Here is a 12,939-nt window from a genome sequence, read left to right on the forward strand (position 1 = left end):
TTCATTGAAACTGGAAGCCAGCCGAGAGGTTCCATCTCAAAATCTGGCATGCCACTGGTGCTCCCTAACATGGCCTCTTCCATGCCTGGTGTGCCCCCTTCTCAGAACACTTTGCTGCCTGCTCTGCACACTCTGCCATGTCTGCCTTTCTTGCTCTCCTCTCCTGCTGGCCTTGCTCTTGCTCACCCCACTGGATCACTCCCCTGTCTTCCACCCTGGCCTCCTCACCCTCCCCATCAGCAGAGGAAATTGCAGGCAGTTCATGGAGAATCCTGAACCGTAAGCTGCCCACACGACTTTGGCTGTGGAATCATTTGGAATTAAATAAATAAAGCGGCCAGGTCCCATGACTCAGATGATCTGGAGAAGCAATCTGCCTGCTACGTGGCTCTCGTGCACACAGAAGCTCATGCTGCTCCCCAATCTGGCATTGGCCGACCACGTAGGCATCAATCTACACGGACGTCCATTTAGGAGGAAATGATAATTTAGAAAGAAACACAGTGCGCCCCACCATAGCCAAGAAGACAGACCGAGTGACCAATGGGCCCTTTTCTGCTGCTGTGAAGGTGCTTCCTATGGATGGGCATTTTGGTGCAGTGGTTCAGAGTGCGGGTCTCAGACTAGGGCGATCCGGGTTCGAGTCCCCGCTCAGCCATGGAGCCCACTGGGTGACTTTGGGCCAGCCACAGACTCGCAGCCCAACCGACCTCACAGGGCTGTTGAGGGGATAAGATGTAGTAGTAGGAGCATGTTGTTAGTCACTTTGAGTTCTTTTAAAAAGGATGAGATGTAAAAGTAATAAATAAATAAAGTATCATAGTCCATGATCCAGTCTTCTTGCTTCTGGTTCTTTGACTGGAAACCAGACTTGGACTGGACAGTCCATCAGACAGAGAACATCTTTAAATAGATGTCCACCACCTCTCCAAAACAGAGGACAGGCCTCTGTAAAGTAGGGTACCTATCTACCAGATCCCTCCTGTTTTGCTAAACTACCACTCCCATTACTCCCAGACCACATGCCCAATGTTTGGGGATGGTGGGAGTTGTAGTCCAACACCTCAAGGAGGGGACAAGTTGGGAACGGCTGGACTAGGCCAGGCTTCCAGTCTGTTTCCCTGAGCCCATGGCTCTGCCAAAGTCAGCTGCGCTTCCCAGGAAGGGAGGTGGGAACTCTGGCTCTGACTGGAGACCCCAGCCTGGCCCGGCCCCTGCACTTCCTTCCTGGTGCCTGGCCCTGCTAGACCTCAGCTGCCCACCGCTTTGCTCCTCTTCCTTGAGCGCCCGGGTCTCCCCTGCCTTCCTTGCCTTTCTCCACTGTTGGAGTAGCTCAGCGAGAGCAGCCAGGAACGCTTCACTCGTGGTGATACATGGCGCACCAGCCACTGTGAAGCTGACTGGCCCCTTCGGCAGGTGGCATTCTGCATGGCACTCACAAACCCCGCCGCATGGCTTGGGGTGGTTTCTTCCCAGTACGCCCGAGCAGCAGGAGAGCCTCATCCAGGAGGTTCTGAGGCCGAGCCTTGGAAGAACCAGTGCCCCAAGCAGCAATGCTCAGCTCTCGGTTCTGGGCGGAACTTAGGCTCTGACTCACGAGCCCTGCACTGCATCGTTGGCCTGCCATGTCAAATGTCCCACAGTGCTCCTGGCTTAGCATCACTCCTGGGGCACTGTGGGAAGCTCATGGAGGTTGCCCATGCCCAGGGCCCAGCCTCCTACGCGAGCAGCCCTGCTGGGGGCCCCAGACCTGCAGCCAGGCTCCAGTTTCGCTGGCCAGCCCCCTTGGAACACGCCTCCGGCCACCCCATCCAACCCGATTTAACTCTCAGCTGCGGCTTGGAGTCATTCCACCGAAGCTGGAGGGGGGGAGTGGGGGGGGGCGTCCGCACTGCCACACTGCAGGCTTCTCCCGTTCGCCAGCCGCCCCCGCCACCCCCAATCGCGGGGGAAGCTCCGAGCTTTGCAACCCAAATTGACACAGCCCGCCGCCGCGGGCCCTCGCGCTCCTCGCTCCCCTCGTCCCCCCCCCCCCCGCCCCGCTTTCCCATCCCCTCTGCCATTCCGTCTGCGGAGCTCTGGGCTTCCTCCGTCTCCCTCCACACCTCCGCTCCACCTCGCCCTCATCCAGAAAAGGCCCGCCACGCACCCCTCGCCTTGCCCCGCTGCCTTTGGAGCAGGAAAGCGAAGGCCATCGGTTCGAGGGCCTAAAAATAAGCGGCGCTCGCTCTCCTGAATGCAAATCTCTTCGCTGCCACGGCTGCTGCCGCCGTCTCTTTCCACTCGCCTGCCCCCGCCCCCGCCCCCCCCCCCGCCGGCGCCCGTCTCCATTCCCCTGGCGATGCTGCTGGAATTTGCTCTCGCATCCTTCCTCCTTTCGAGAGATTTTGGTTCAAGCGCTCGTGTCGTACAGAGCTGGGCTCCCTTTGCCGGGAAGAGAAAACGGAGCCCAGCGAACTAAAGAGGGTGGGGGGCGGTGGCGGGGGGGGGCAGCTTCCAGGAAGTTCATTTGGATGTGCAAAGGCCCGCGTGCAAGGCAGTGAGGGGGCAGGTTTGCCGGCAGCCAAAGCCCGGGGTGGTTGTCTCCTTCGGTCAAGAAGTAGCGTGGAGCCTAGCTGCCAGTCAGAAGGAGAACCCCCCCGCCTTCCCCCGCGCTGGCCAGTTCCTGGGAAATCCACCTCCGCATCTTCGAGCTGTTCCCTCCCCCACCCCTCCCATCACCCCTCCCTCTCTCCTTTCCTCCCTCCGTCTCATTTTCTCTGTGGTTCAGTAAGTAACGGAACCCCGAGCCTCATCCTTTCACTATTAACCCCTGGATCTGCAGTGCAGGGCTGGCGAGAAGAGCCGCTTTGACGGAGAGTATCCACACCTTCCTTCTCCCCTCCTTCCTGCCATACCCCAGCCGCGCCGAGACCAACTTGGACCCACGAAATCTCTCTGCCGGCTGGCGTGCGTGTGCGTGCGTGTGCCTGTGCGGGCACGGAGGGGCCGCTTATTCGCAGAAGGACGGGCAAGAAAATCCTGACCGGGAATGAAGGGGATTTAAAAGGACGGGAGGATGTAACCGTGGTCAGCCGGGAGCCCAGAACGCAGCGCCAAGGTAAGAGGACGGTCGCTTCCCTACCGGCAGGTCAGGAGACGTGGCATCCGAGCGGAGGGAAGGGGTGGGGAGCGCGGCTTTGTCTCGCGGCAGGGAAGGAGTTTCCAGGTGGAGGAACTGGATCTAGTGGCTCGGAAGCTTTGAGCAACAGTTTGCAGCCGCATCCGTTCACTTCTCGTGCTCGCTGCTCGGGGTGCAAGGGCCATAGAGGGAAAGGAGTGGAGAGGGGCGTGCGCGTGCACGTGCGCGCGCGCGTGCATTGCCTGCCGTGTGCCAGATTCTTCACACGTTGCGTTAGAGATCGCAGCTCCACGCCTGTCGCTATATATATACCATGTGGTGGGCAAATGCTACTCGACAACCGAGGTCTGACGTTACCACAGCCCTAATTTCTCCCGCTCCTGCCAGATCCCGAGCTGAGCCCCCATGGGGGTTACGAGGCTTGAGCCAACCCTTTGGCCCAGACCTGGCTGCAAGCCTTGCCGTTTTTCCGGTGGAATGTGTGTTCTCCCTTCTAGGACTTGGAGCTGTGGGTAGATTGGGAAACAGGCGCGGTCCTGCTGTGTCTCTCTCCATGGTGCTGAACCTTTCGAGATTCTTGTCCTGTCCACGAAGATGCTGCTCTCCACGAGCTTCGGGGTGATTTGGGGAGCGGGGGTGCTGGTGTGCGTGTTTGCAGAAGTCCTCGAGAGAGGCCTCACGTTGTCAGCGAGGCACATGGTGTCCGAGGAGCTGCCAAACGGCTCCGCGTCTGCTCTTGGTCAGAGGTGAGGTGGAACTTGGTAGGATGGTCGGTGCTGATAGGCTTGTGAGCCAACGTATGCATCAAAGGTTTCCTTCTCCTTTTGGAGAGTCGTGGGTCCACTCTCGTCGGGTGAAGCAGACGGTTCTGCCAAACCCTGAAACGACGGCCTCTTTCCGTGCCTGTCAGGGCAGAGGGAATGCTCCTGGAAGCGCGCACGTACTTTTGGGCGCGATGGATGCCTTGACATCAAAGGTCCTCTCCAGCGTCTTGCAAGAGGAAGAAGTAGTTGCGGGGTGGCAGCTGGATGGCAGCTGGTAGCTTGTCACAAACAACACCAACAAATGTGCGGATCAACCCTTGAGCATGGAACATGTGCTGGCGGGCAAGTGGGGAGGGGCTGCTTTCCAAACTATGCTACTTCTGCCTTTCATATTTTGGTACAGGCTTTCCAGTGGTGTCCTTCTGGGAAGCACTAAACATCTTGACTAAGTAATTCCCCTCCATTTTTGGTCCATCCAGAAGGGGTGCTCAGGGTGTCCACACGTGCAGGATTGAGCCATGCAATGCAACAGGAACCACCCCAGGTTGTCCCAGGTGGAAGAAAGTGAGTGAAAGGCCCTGGTGGGGTGGGGGTGGGGATTCCCATATTATGCAAGCATTCATTTGGGGGCACTGGTTGGCAGCTTCCTTGGGAGACAATCCCTTGTCACCACTGCTCACATTGATGGATGGGTGAAAGCATGCACGTCCTTTGAGAAGAGACATAGGACAAAGGTTTGATGAAATTATGAATGATGTGGAAAAAGTAGAAAGAAGGATTCCACTCTGTCTTTGCCCTCTTCTCAGCTAACACTGGAACTCGGAGTCACCCAATGGAACTGGCAGGCAGGAGACCTAGGACAGTCAAAAAGAGAGCCAGTGCCTCGTTTGCTTCAGAAATTCCCTGTCACTGTATGTGAGCATGCCATGGCCATTGGCTTAGAGTAGCTGGAGGTTAGGGACAGCAGTCCAGCACAGGTGGGAGATGGCCAGCTTGCAGCACTTTAAAGAAGGATTGCACACACAAATGCAAGGCTGCTGGATCTCTGGGTATGTCTCATGGGAGATACAGGGAACCCCCATGCTCAGTGGTGGTCCACCACTAAATATTAACAGTTCCACATGCAAACAGCAAGGCAGGGCTGTTATTTCGGACTTTCCCAGGTACATCTGGCTGGTCACTATTTGGAAGCACAAAGCAGGTTTAAATCTTTGCTGTGACTCAAAAGGGTTCTTCTCGTGTTCTTAAGAGGACGTTAGCCTTCAGGCAAAGATGGAGAACATGTGCCCTCTCAGATGTTTGTTAGGCTGCAATTCCCATTGTGCTTCATCCTTTCTGAGAAGATGGGATACCCGCATCCTCTAAGGCATGACTTTCCATCTCCTGCCTTAGGGGGATGTGGGTGCTTCCAGAGGCATTGTTTGGAAGGGATGTATTTAGAGTCTCAGTGCTGGGCACCTGGGCAACTGTGAGAGCCATCTGCTGCAACTTGAGGTCCCAGATGTTGTTGAGCTATAGCGCCTAGCATTCTGAAGTCAACACAGCTAATGTCAGGAGCTGCAGCTGAGCAAGATCTGGGAACCTGAGGCCAGGAAAAGTTGGGCTAGATCAAAGACTGCACAGAAACTTTGGCGGTCTGACTACTAATCATAGGAAACAAATTACATGTGTGTGTGATTTTTAAATTATTTTTTTCGTTTTCATTAAGCTTTCCCATTTGTCTCTGTGCTTTAAAAGTAGATATTTAAAAGCCTGGGAGGAGAAGCAGACCAAGAATAATGGAGAAAGGAGGACCTAAAATTTGACACTTGCTCCCTTGCCTCTTCCAGGGCACATTGAACAATTTGTGAGGGAATTTTACCCTGAATTTTTGGTGGGTTCCCCCCTACCCTACACACTGCTACTTTAAAGAAGCCCACTTATCACCTCACCTAGGACACAACACGCATTCCCTGAGATAAGGAGACTGCAGCAAACAGGGAACCCCTTGTCTGCCTCAAAGTATGCCACGCACTTCTTGATGGGCATCACACCGGCCCAGCAAGAGGAGCACCAGCACCCCTGGCCAGCTTTCAGGGCAGCAGCTCCCAGGCAAGGCTCACCTGTCCACTTCCACTTGTCCTGCTGGAGTCTGTGAGCCACCATTTTAGTTCCCACAATGCCCCTGGTTCAGGATCGCTCTAAAGCATTGTGGGAATCCTGTGGCCATCTCCCACTGCCACCAGCATTTCCTGGAAAATCCAGTGATGTACACAGGGGACCACTTGAGGACACTTTGCTGATGACCCTTCAAACCTAGGGTGGCCAAAATAAGGAGCTACATCACCAAAAAAGAGGATCAAATGTATGCCAAATATGTCTGTGTTAATTTCTGTGTACAGATGCAAATTTAAGAGCAATAATATTATTTAAATAGGCAACACATCTCAGTATAGTAGCAAAGACTAGCCAGTTGACCTCTGTCCCTGCTCTGTGTGCTGTCCAGGCACTACCTGCTAATGAGTGACCTTGAGATTTCCCCCATTCATAGGATTTTTTGAATTTAAATGGAACTGGACACTTCTGCAGATCACAGACACTTTCAAAGAGAGGGCTGTCCTCTCTCAGCTATCCACCCTAAAGGGCTGTTCTTTGTAAAGGAGGGCACCTGGCCATCCTACACAAACCTGGAGCCAGACCCAGGTCATGGGTTCACTTGCCCCTGCTCCCTAACACTGATTGAGGCTAAGGATGGGGAACCCATGATGTGAGGACCCTGCAGAGCTAATGCTGCTGCGACACATTAATGGGAGTCGTGGGAGACTGTGACATGGGGATCCATCTTTGGTGGTCACACTGGGTCTCCCGTACTGGATCTCCAGAGCACATCAATCTGCCCGGAACAAGCTGAAGCTCTTTGAACACACAATCAATAAAAAACTTAATAACAAGAGGCCACTTCTTCCTTTTAAAAACAGAAAGTAAATCACCAAAACCCTGGTTTTAATGCTGCCCCTCCAAAAACAGTGTAAGAGTCTGCCTGTCCCCTTTTAATGCCCTCAAAGCCCAGGGCCCAGGATACCTCAGGGATATATGAGCCCCTCCTGGTGTCATTAGATCATCTGCTGAGATTCTGCTCTGAGGGGCATGGCTCTCAGAAATGAGGCATGTATTTATAGAAACCTTTAAAAGCCATGCCTCCATCTAGAAGGCCTGAAACAGAATGTGCAATAAACATTTAAAGGCAACAATAAACATAATTTTAAAAATTGAACACAGACACAGAGCGAAAAACAATCTAATGGTGGGTGAGGAGAGGAAGGCAGCCTTGAAGTTCCATCAGACAAGATGCTCGTGAGCCAACGTGAGCACCGGAATCTGCTCTTCCCTGTGAGCGTGGCCCTTCTTCTTGACCTGTGCTCCACTCTGTCACCCGAGAGGACTTCAGCATTAGGGACACCAGAGGCTTCCTGGAGTGAGCTGACCACCTGGTCCGTCTCACTTATGATAGCTGACTGGTAGAGGTTCCCCAGGCTTTCAGGCTATGGTCTTTCCCATCCTTCTGTGGGCTCAAAGGTAGGACTATCACATGCAAAATACCACATGCCCCACTGCAGAACGATGGAGCCAGCAATGGCTAGACCAGCCTCCTGAAGGAAATAATTCTAGAGTAGGGGCATCTTTGCCCAAGAAGTCACTGCTTGACCACACCTTAGGCAGGGGCAGGACATACAGTGGGCCCTCCCCTAAACCTCTCCTAGGGCAGGTTGGACCCTGTGGTCCTTAGAGCACCCTGTCCCCAAACCTTTAGGGGAGTAACTGCCTGCACTGTGACCTGGCTCGGAAGCACACGAGGAACCAGTGGAGACGGTGAGAAGATCTGCTCCATCAGCAGCCTGGCAGAGGCATCTCATAGCAGGGATGGCTCCTGATCACTTTGCAAAGGCAGCTCCGTGGAAGAAATGTTACCGCTGTCTAGTCTGCGTGCAGCAAACATGGTTGGAACAACTGCTCCCAACTACAGGGGCCCAAGTGAGATTCAGGGGGGTGCCCCATTTCTTCCAACTCCCTCCCCAGAGGAACTCTCCCATTCAGGGCCAGCCTTCCCATGAGGTAGGGGGAATCTGCCACTTTTGGTGGAGAAGCAAGAGGACCAGAGCGGTGTGCTCTCCCCATGCTCCCACCTGCAGCAGCAGGAGCTCCATCCTCAGAGGCAGTCATTCCAGGAAGGTGTCCCAGGAGACTCAGGCACCGACTGGCTCAGCCACTCAGCAGGCAGAAACCCCTCAGGTGGTGCACCGACCCAGTTCATGGGCATCAGAGCCTTTTGCTTGATACTGCCAGGCTTGTTCTGGGATCCCACTCTGCCCCTTCCTCTTTCCCAAGCCTCCACCCCCTCTCATCAGTTCTTTGGCCATGTGCTGCTTTGCACATGTTCGTTCCCCATTCCGAAAGGCCGAAATGCCTCTCCTAAAGCAGAGTGCCCACCAGGAAGAGCTTTATGGGGAAATATGCCATGGGGGAGATGCAGCTGGCCCTCCCCCCTTGCCCTTGCCCCCATCCATCCCTGGAAGGCAGCCTGGAATGCTTCCTGGAATGGAATGGAATCCAGGCAGAAAGATGTGCAGCATCCCAGGCTGCATGGAAGGCTCCTGATCTCCAGAGAGGGGCCCTTGACTGAGGGGAGCCCCTCCCCTGCCTATGCGGAGGAGTCCTGTTGCCTGAAGCTCACCAGGAATGCTCACACAAAGCGCCGCTCCTGCCAGCCAGCGTGGCAGGGTGACTGGGGTGCTGGCCTGGGGACCTGGGGATCCGGGTTCTGGTCTCCACTTGGCCCTGATGCTCACGGGGCCATTTTGAGCCAGTCACAGCCTCTCAGCCTAGCCTACCTCACAGGCTTGTCGTACAGATAAAACAGAGTGGAGGCAGATGGGGTTGGCTGCCCTGGGTTCCCTGCGCAAGTTATGCATAGGGCTGTGGCCACGGCTGCTTCGCTGGTGTTGCTGGAACCCAGCCCAGAGCCTGCCAGGAGGCAGAACTGTGGCAACTCTGAATGTGACCTTCCACCCACCCCACTGGTGCACATGGGAGGGGAAAATTGACGACTGAGAATACGGCCCGTGAAATGCAGCTGGGGGTGGGGGTGGCCTCTCTGCATCCCTCGCTGCAGCAGCATAGGATGTTCACAGAGGACTGCCTCTCCGGTCCAAGAGCAGGGGCTCCCAAGAGGCAAAGCTGAGAGTGGGGTAGGACAGTGGAGGCCTCCGCACACAGGCCTCCTTGGGTGAGACGGGCGGTTAATCCGGAGCAATACAGCATGTGCAAGAGGGAGAAACCGCACAGTTAAATCACTCACCTCTACAAAGAACTTGGAGGAGGCCCTTAAGCCAGCCTCGATCTCTCTCTCCATCCCTTTCTCGCCCCACCCCATTTCTTCCTGCCTCAGTTTCCCCCACCTGCAATATGGTATGATAATAATGCCATAGGAATTTGTGGCGTGATATATTTATTGCATTCAAGAAGTACTGTTTTTAATAGGGGCAAGAAGAAACCTAAAGAGAGCTTCACTGCATGCACCATGGAGGATAAAGCTGCCCGTGGCAACTCCGGTCACGAGGGCTCTATATTCCCTCCGGCATCAGATGCAGGTTGCCTTTAGGTGCCTGTTGCTATGGAATATGGGAGAGAAAGCACCGCTGCCTCTGTATGGGTCCTCTTCTGGGTTTCCACTGGCATCTGCTTGGTGACTGGAGGGACTGAGTGCTGGACGAGGTAGGCCTTCGTCTGATCCACCCAGCAGGGAACTCCAAAGTTCTTCTGGCTGGTCATGGGTAGCAGGGAGCTGGATGTATGCAAAATAAGTAACAGCAAACATGCCTCTGAACCCATAAATCAATCCAACTGAAGTAGATACAAATATATCCCAATTCTCTCTAACGGTGTCCTTTTCTAACTTTTGAAGGATGTAGGGCCAGCCCTACATTTGACAGAGTTGAACAGCTGCCTAAGCAGCTGGGATATCGTGGAACAGCATTGGAGTTGGGGCATATAAAAGGATAGCAAATTGTGCATTGTCAAATTGCTTACAGTTGTATTATTACTGCCAGAGATAGGGAGTGGTATTGGCATGACTTTTCTGCCTCGTATGCCAGAATGGCTTTCTGGGCTTTGAGTGCCGGGCATCGTGACCTTGGGGGCTCAGAGGTGACAAAATGTCTTTGGCCGGCCCTGGAAGGAAGCATGAGCTAAAACATTAAAAGTATTTGGTGTACTTTTAAATTGCCCAAATAACCAAAGTTTTCTGTGCACTGTGCAATAAATTAAAAACAAGCAGTAAGACTATTCAACAAATGTAAATACAGCATGCAGAAAAACATCAGTAAAACCAGCAACAAAGAATAAAACCAGTACAATGTCAGCAGCAGAATAGAGAACTAGAAGCATTCAAAGCACTTCTTAAGTGCCGAAATGGCTTGGGCCAGACCCAGATATCCAGTGTTGGCTGATCAGGAATGAAAGGGGGAATCTTCACATGCTCAGAGGCACTCTTTTATTGTTGCATGCCATGTTTCTGGGTTGGTCATTGGCATTGGAGATAGACACTCCAACACTGGCTCCGGTTAAACCCAGTATGGAAAAAAGGAAAAGTTACCTGCCAAAGCAAAATTCAGTTCCAAGAAGAAAATAAAATAAGTAACAGAGCTGGGTGGCTTGTTGCATTCCCCAGTGCCAGAAAAAGGTCCCTTGACAGCGTTCTCTATCCTGTTCCCACCCAGCCCTATCTAGTGCTACTCATGGGCAAAAATGGCTTGAGCTATAAAAGAGGCACCAGTGAGCGGATCAACGGATGAGCATCTTGCATGGCTGACGTCTACCTTTGGTTTTTGGAGTAGGAGGGATCCTGGGAATGATGGAGCGATCAGACTGGTCCAAGGGAAGCAAAACTTTCTGAAGTTTCTTAGCCTTTCCTGACTTGGTGCTGCTACTTCTGGAGTATAAGCCGGCCACACCTGAATGGCCAAAAAAAGAGGGATGGTGTCACCACAGAAAGGGGCAAAGGAGGCACCCATCTGCATTAAATTTGCATAAGCTACTTGATTTGCATAGGTGCAAATTTAGTGATTATTTATAATTTCAGTAGCAATACAGTGCCTACCGTACATCTCGCTACAGTGTAGAAAACCACAGCCAGGTGGTCTGCGTCCTTGGACTTGCAGTCTGCTGCAGAAGTGCTCACAGGGTGGGGAACAGCGTGTTCGGTTCTTGGTCTTGAGACTGGAATTAGGGCAAGCCTCCATAAAGGAGGATTTCTGGCCACCCCAGTCCCAGCCCTACCATTTGGCAGAGTGAGGCAACTCTCGGGGACAGAATGTGAGTTCTCCTAAATCCTCCAGCCCCCCCACCTCCCCCCACCCCCAGTGAAGGCCACACGGCCTGTTCTAGCCACCACATAATGTCCTGCCACATGGTGGAGGATGCTGCCCCATCATCAGCTCTGGAGGAAAGTTGATCTGAGTCCCCACCTTGTTCTTTTCCTCATGCGTTGAAAAATCTCCGACCAGAGGCAAGCTGGGAGTCTCTTTCAAGAAAATGTGGGTCTCCTCAAGCACTGGTTCTAGATTTTGGGGGCCCGTGGAAGAGGCACACTGGATGGCGTCCCTCCTCCATGAACCCACCTCCTTGCCTCTGTGGTCATCAGCAAGCACCTCCTGCTGCTCGTCTTTCTCACCATGGTCACCATGTCCTTTCTCAACCAGCATCATTATTCGTGTTCGTGTTGCACTTGCTGCTGCTGCTTGTATCTCACTAGGCTGAGCTGAATGCTGGGAGGCACAGGCAGAGGAGCCTCAATCCATGTTATCTTCACAAAGACCCTGTGGAGGAGATTGGGCTGCAAGGGAGAGAATGACCAGGCCAGGGAGTGTCATGGTCAAGTGGGCATCTGCAGCTTGACCTCCCCAGCTGAAGCCCAGTGCTCTAAACCGCTCTATCCAGGACCTTTCCTTCCCTTAGACATGTGAAGAGGCTGGCAAGAGGTTTCCTGGAGCAGCAGGATGGACCCCCATGGCCTTCCTTCCACCCCCCCACCTTTCGTCTCAGGGCCGCCACCTGCCCACCTCTGTGCTTCCTTTCCTGCTGCAGGGAGCACCCCAAAGTCTCAGGAGACCCACTCAGGATCTTGCACGATGTGACCACAGGTTTCAGCTGGGTCTTGCAAGATTTTGCGTGAGCTCTGTGAAGCCAAGGGAAAAAATGGCAGGTGGGCCAGGCATGGCTCTCCCTGCTGTCCCTCATTCCTTTAATACAAGAAGCAGACCATCCAAAGTCAAAGTGAGCCCACTCAAAATGCTTTTCCTTTCCTCCATCCCCTCCTCAGCTTGTTTATGGCAGACCATCAGCAAGCCAAAGAATATTATTTTTCCCCAGGCTGCTCATACCACAGCCATGCACATCTCCCTCCTGAGAATAACAGAATCACAGAAGTTGGAAGGGGCCAAGAAGCCCACCAGGTCCAAGCCACTGGTCAGTGCAGGTCTCCAAGCCAAACCATCCCTCTCAGGTGGCTGTCCAGCTGCATTTGAATGCCTCCAGTGTGGAGAGCCTACATCCTCCCTCGTCACTGGCTCCGTTGTCCCTACTGCTCTGCCAGTCAGGAAATCCTTCCTGCTGTCCAGCCAGAATCCAGCCTCGAGCAACCTGAGCCCATCATCCCATGTCCTGCACTCGCGCCTGGCCCTCCGTTCTGTGACAACCTTTTGCGGATGTGTAGGGTGCCTCCAGCACTCTCACAAAATCTCACAAAATGCTAAACCTTTAAAACAAATCTAAGCAATGAAATCCCGCCCATGCAAAGAGCACACTAATTAAAACCAACCAAGGCAGTGATAAAACAACAGCATAATCAAGCCCTCCATTTATATTAAGACCCGCAGGCAGTGCTGGGAAGGTGTGCCTTGCTTTGCGTTCTAAAATGCATCCAAACCATCCCCATGTATGTGTTTGAGCAGCTTTGTATGTTACTAATGAGGGAAAGAAGGAGAGAGAGAGAGAGAGAGAGAGAGAGAGAGAGAGAGA

Source organism: Varanus komodoensis, unplaced genomic scaffold (genome assembly GCF_004798865.1).
Source record: "Varanus komodoensis strain SLA01 unplaced genomic scaffold, ASM479886v1 scaffold15, whole genome shotgun sequence".
Lineage (NCBI taxonomy): Eukaryota > Metazoa > Chordata > Lepidosauria > Squamata > Varanidae > Varanus > Varanus komodoensis.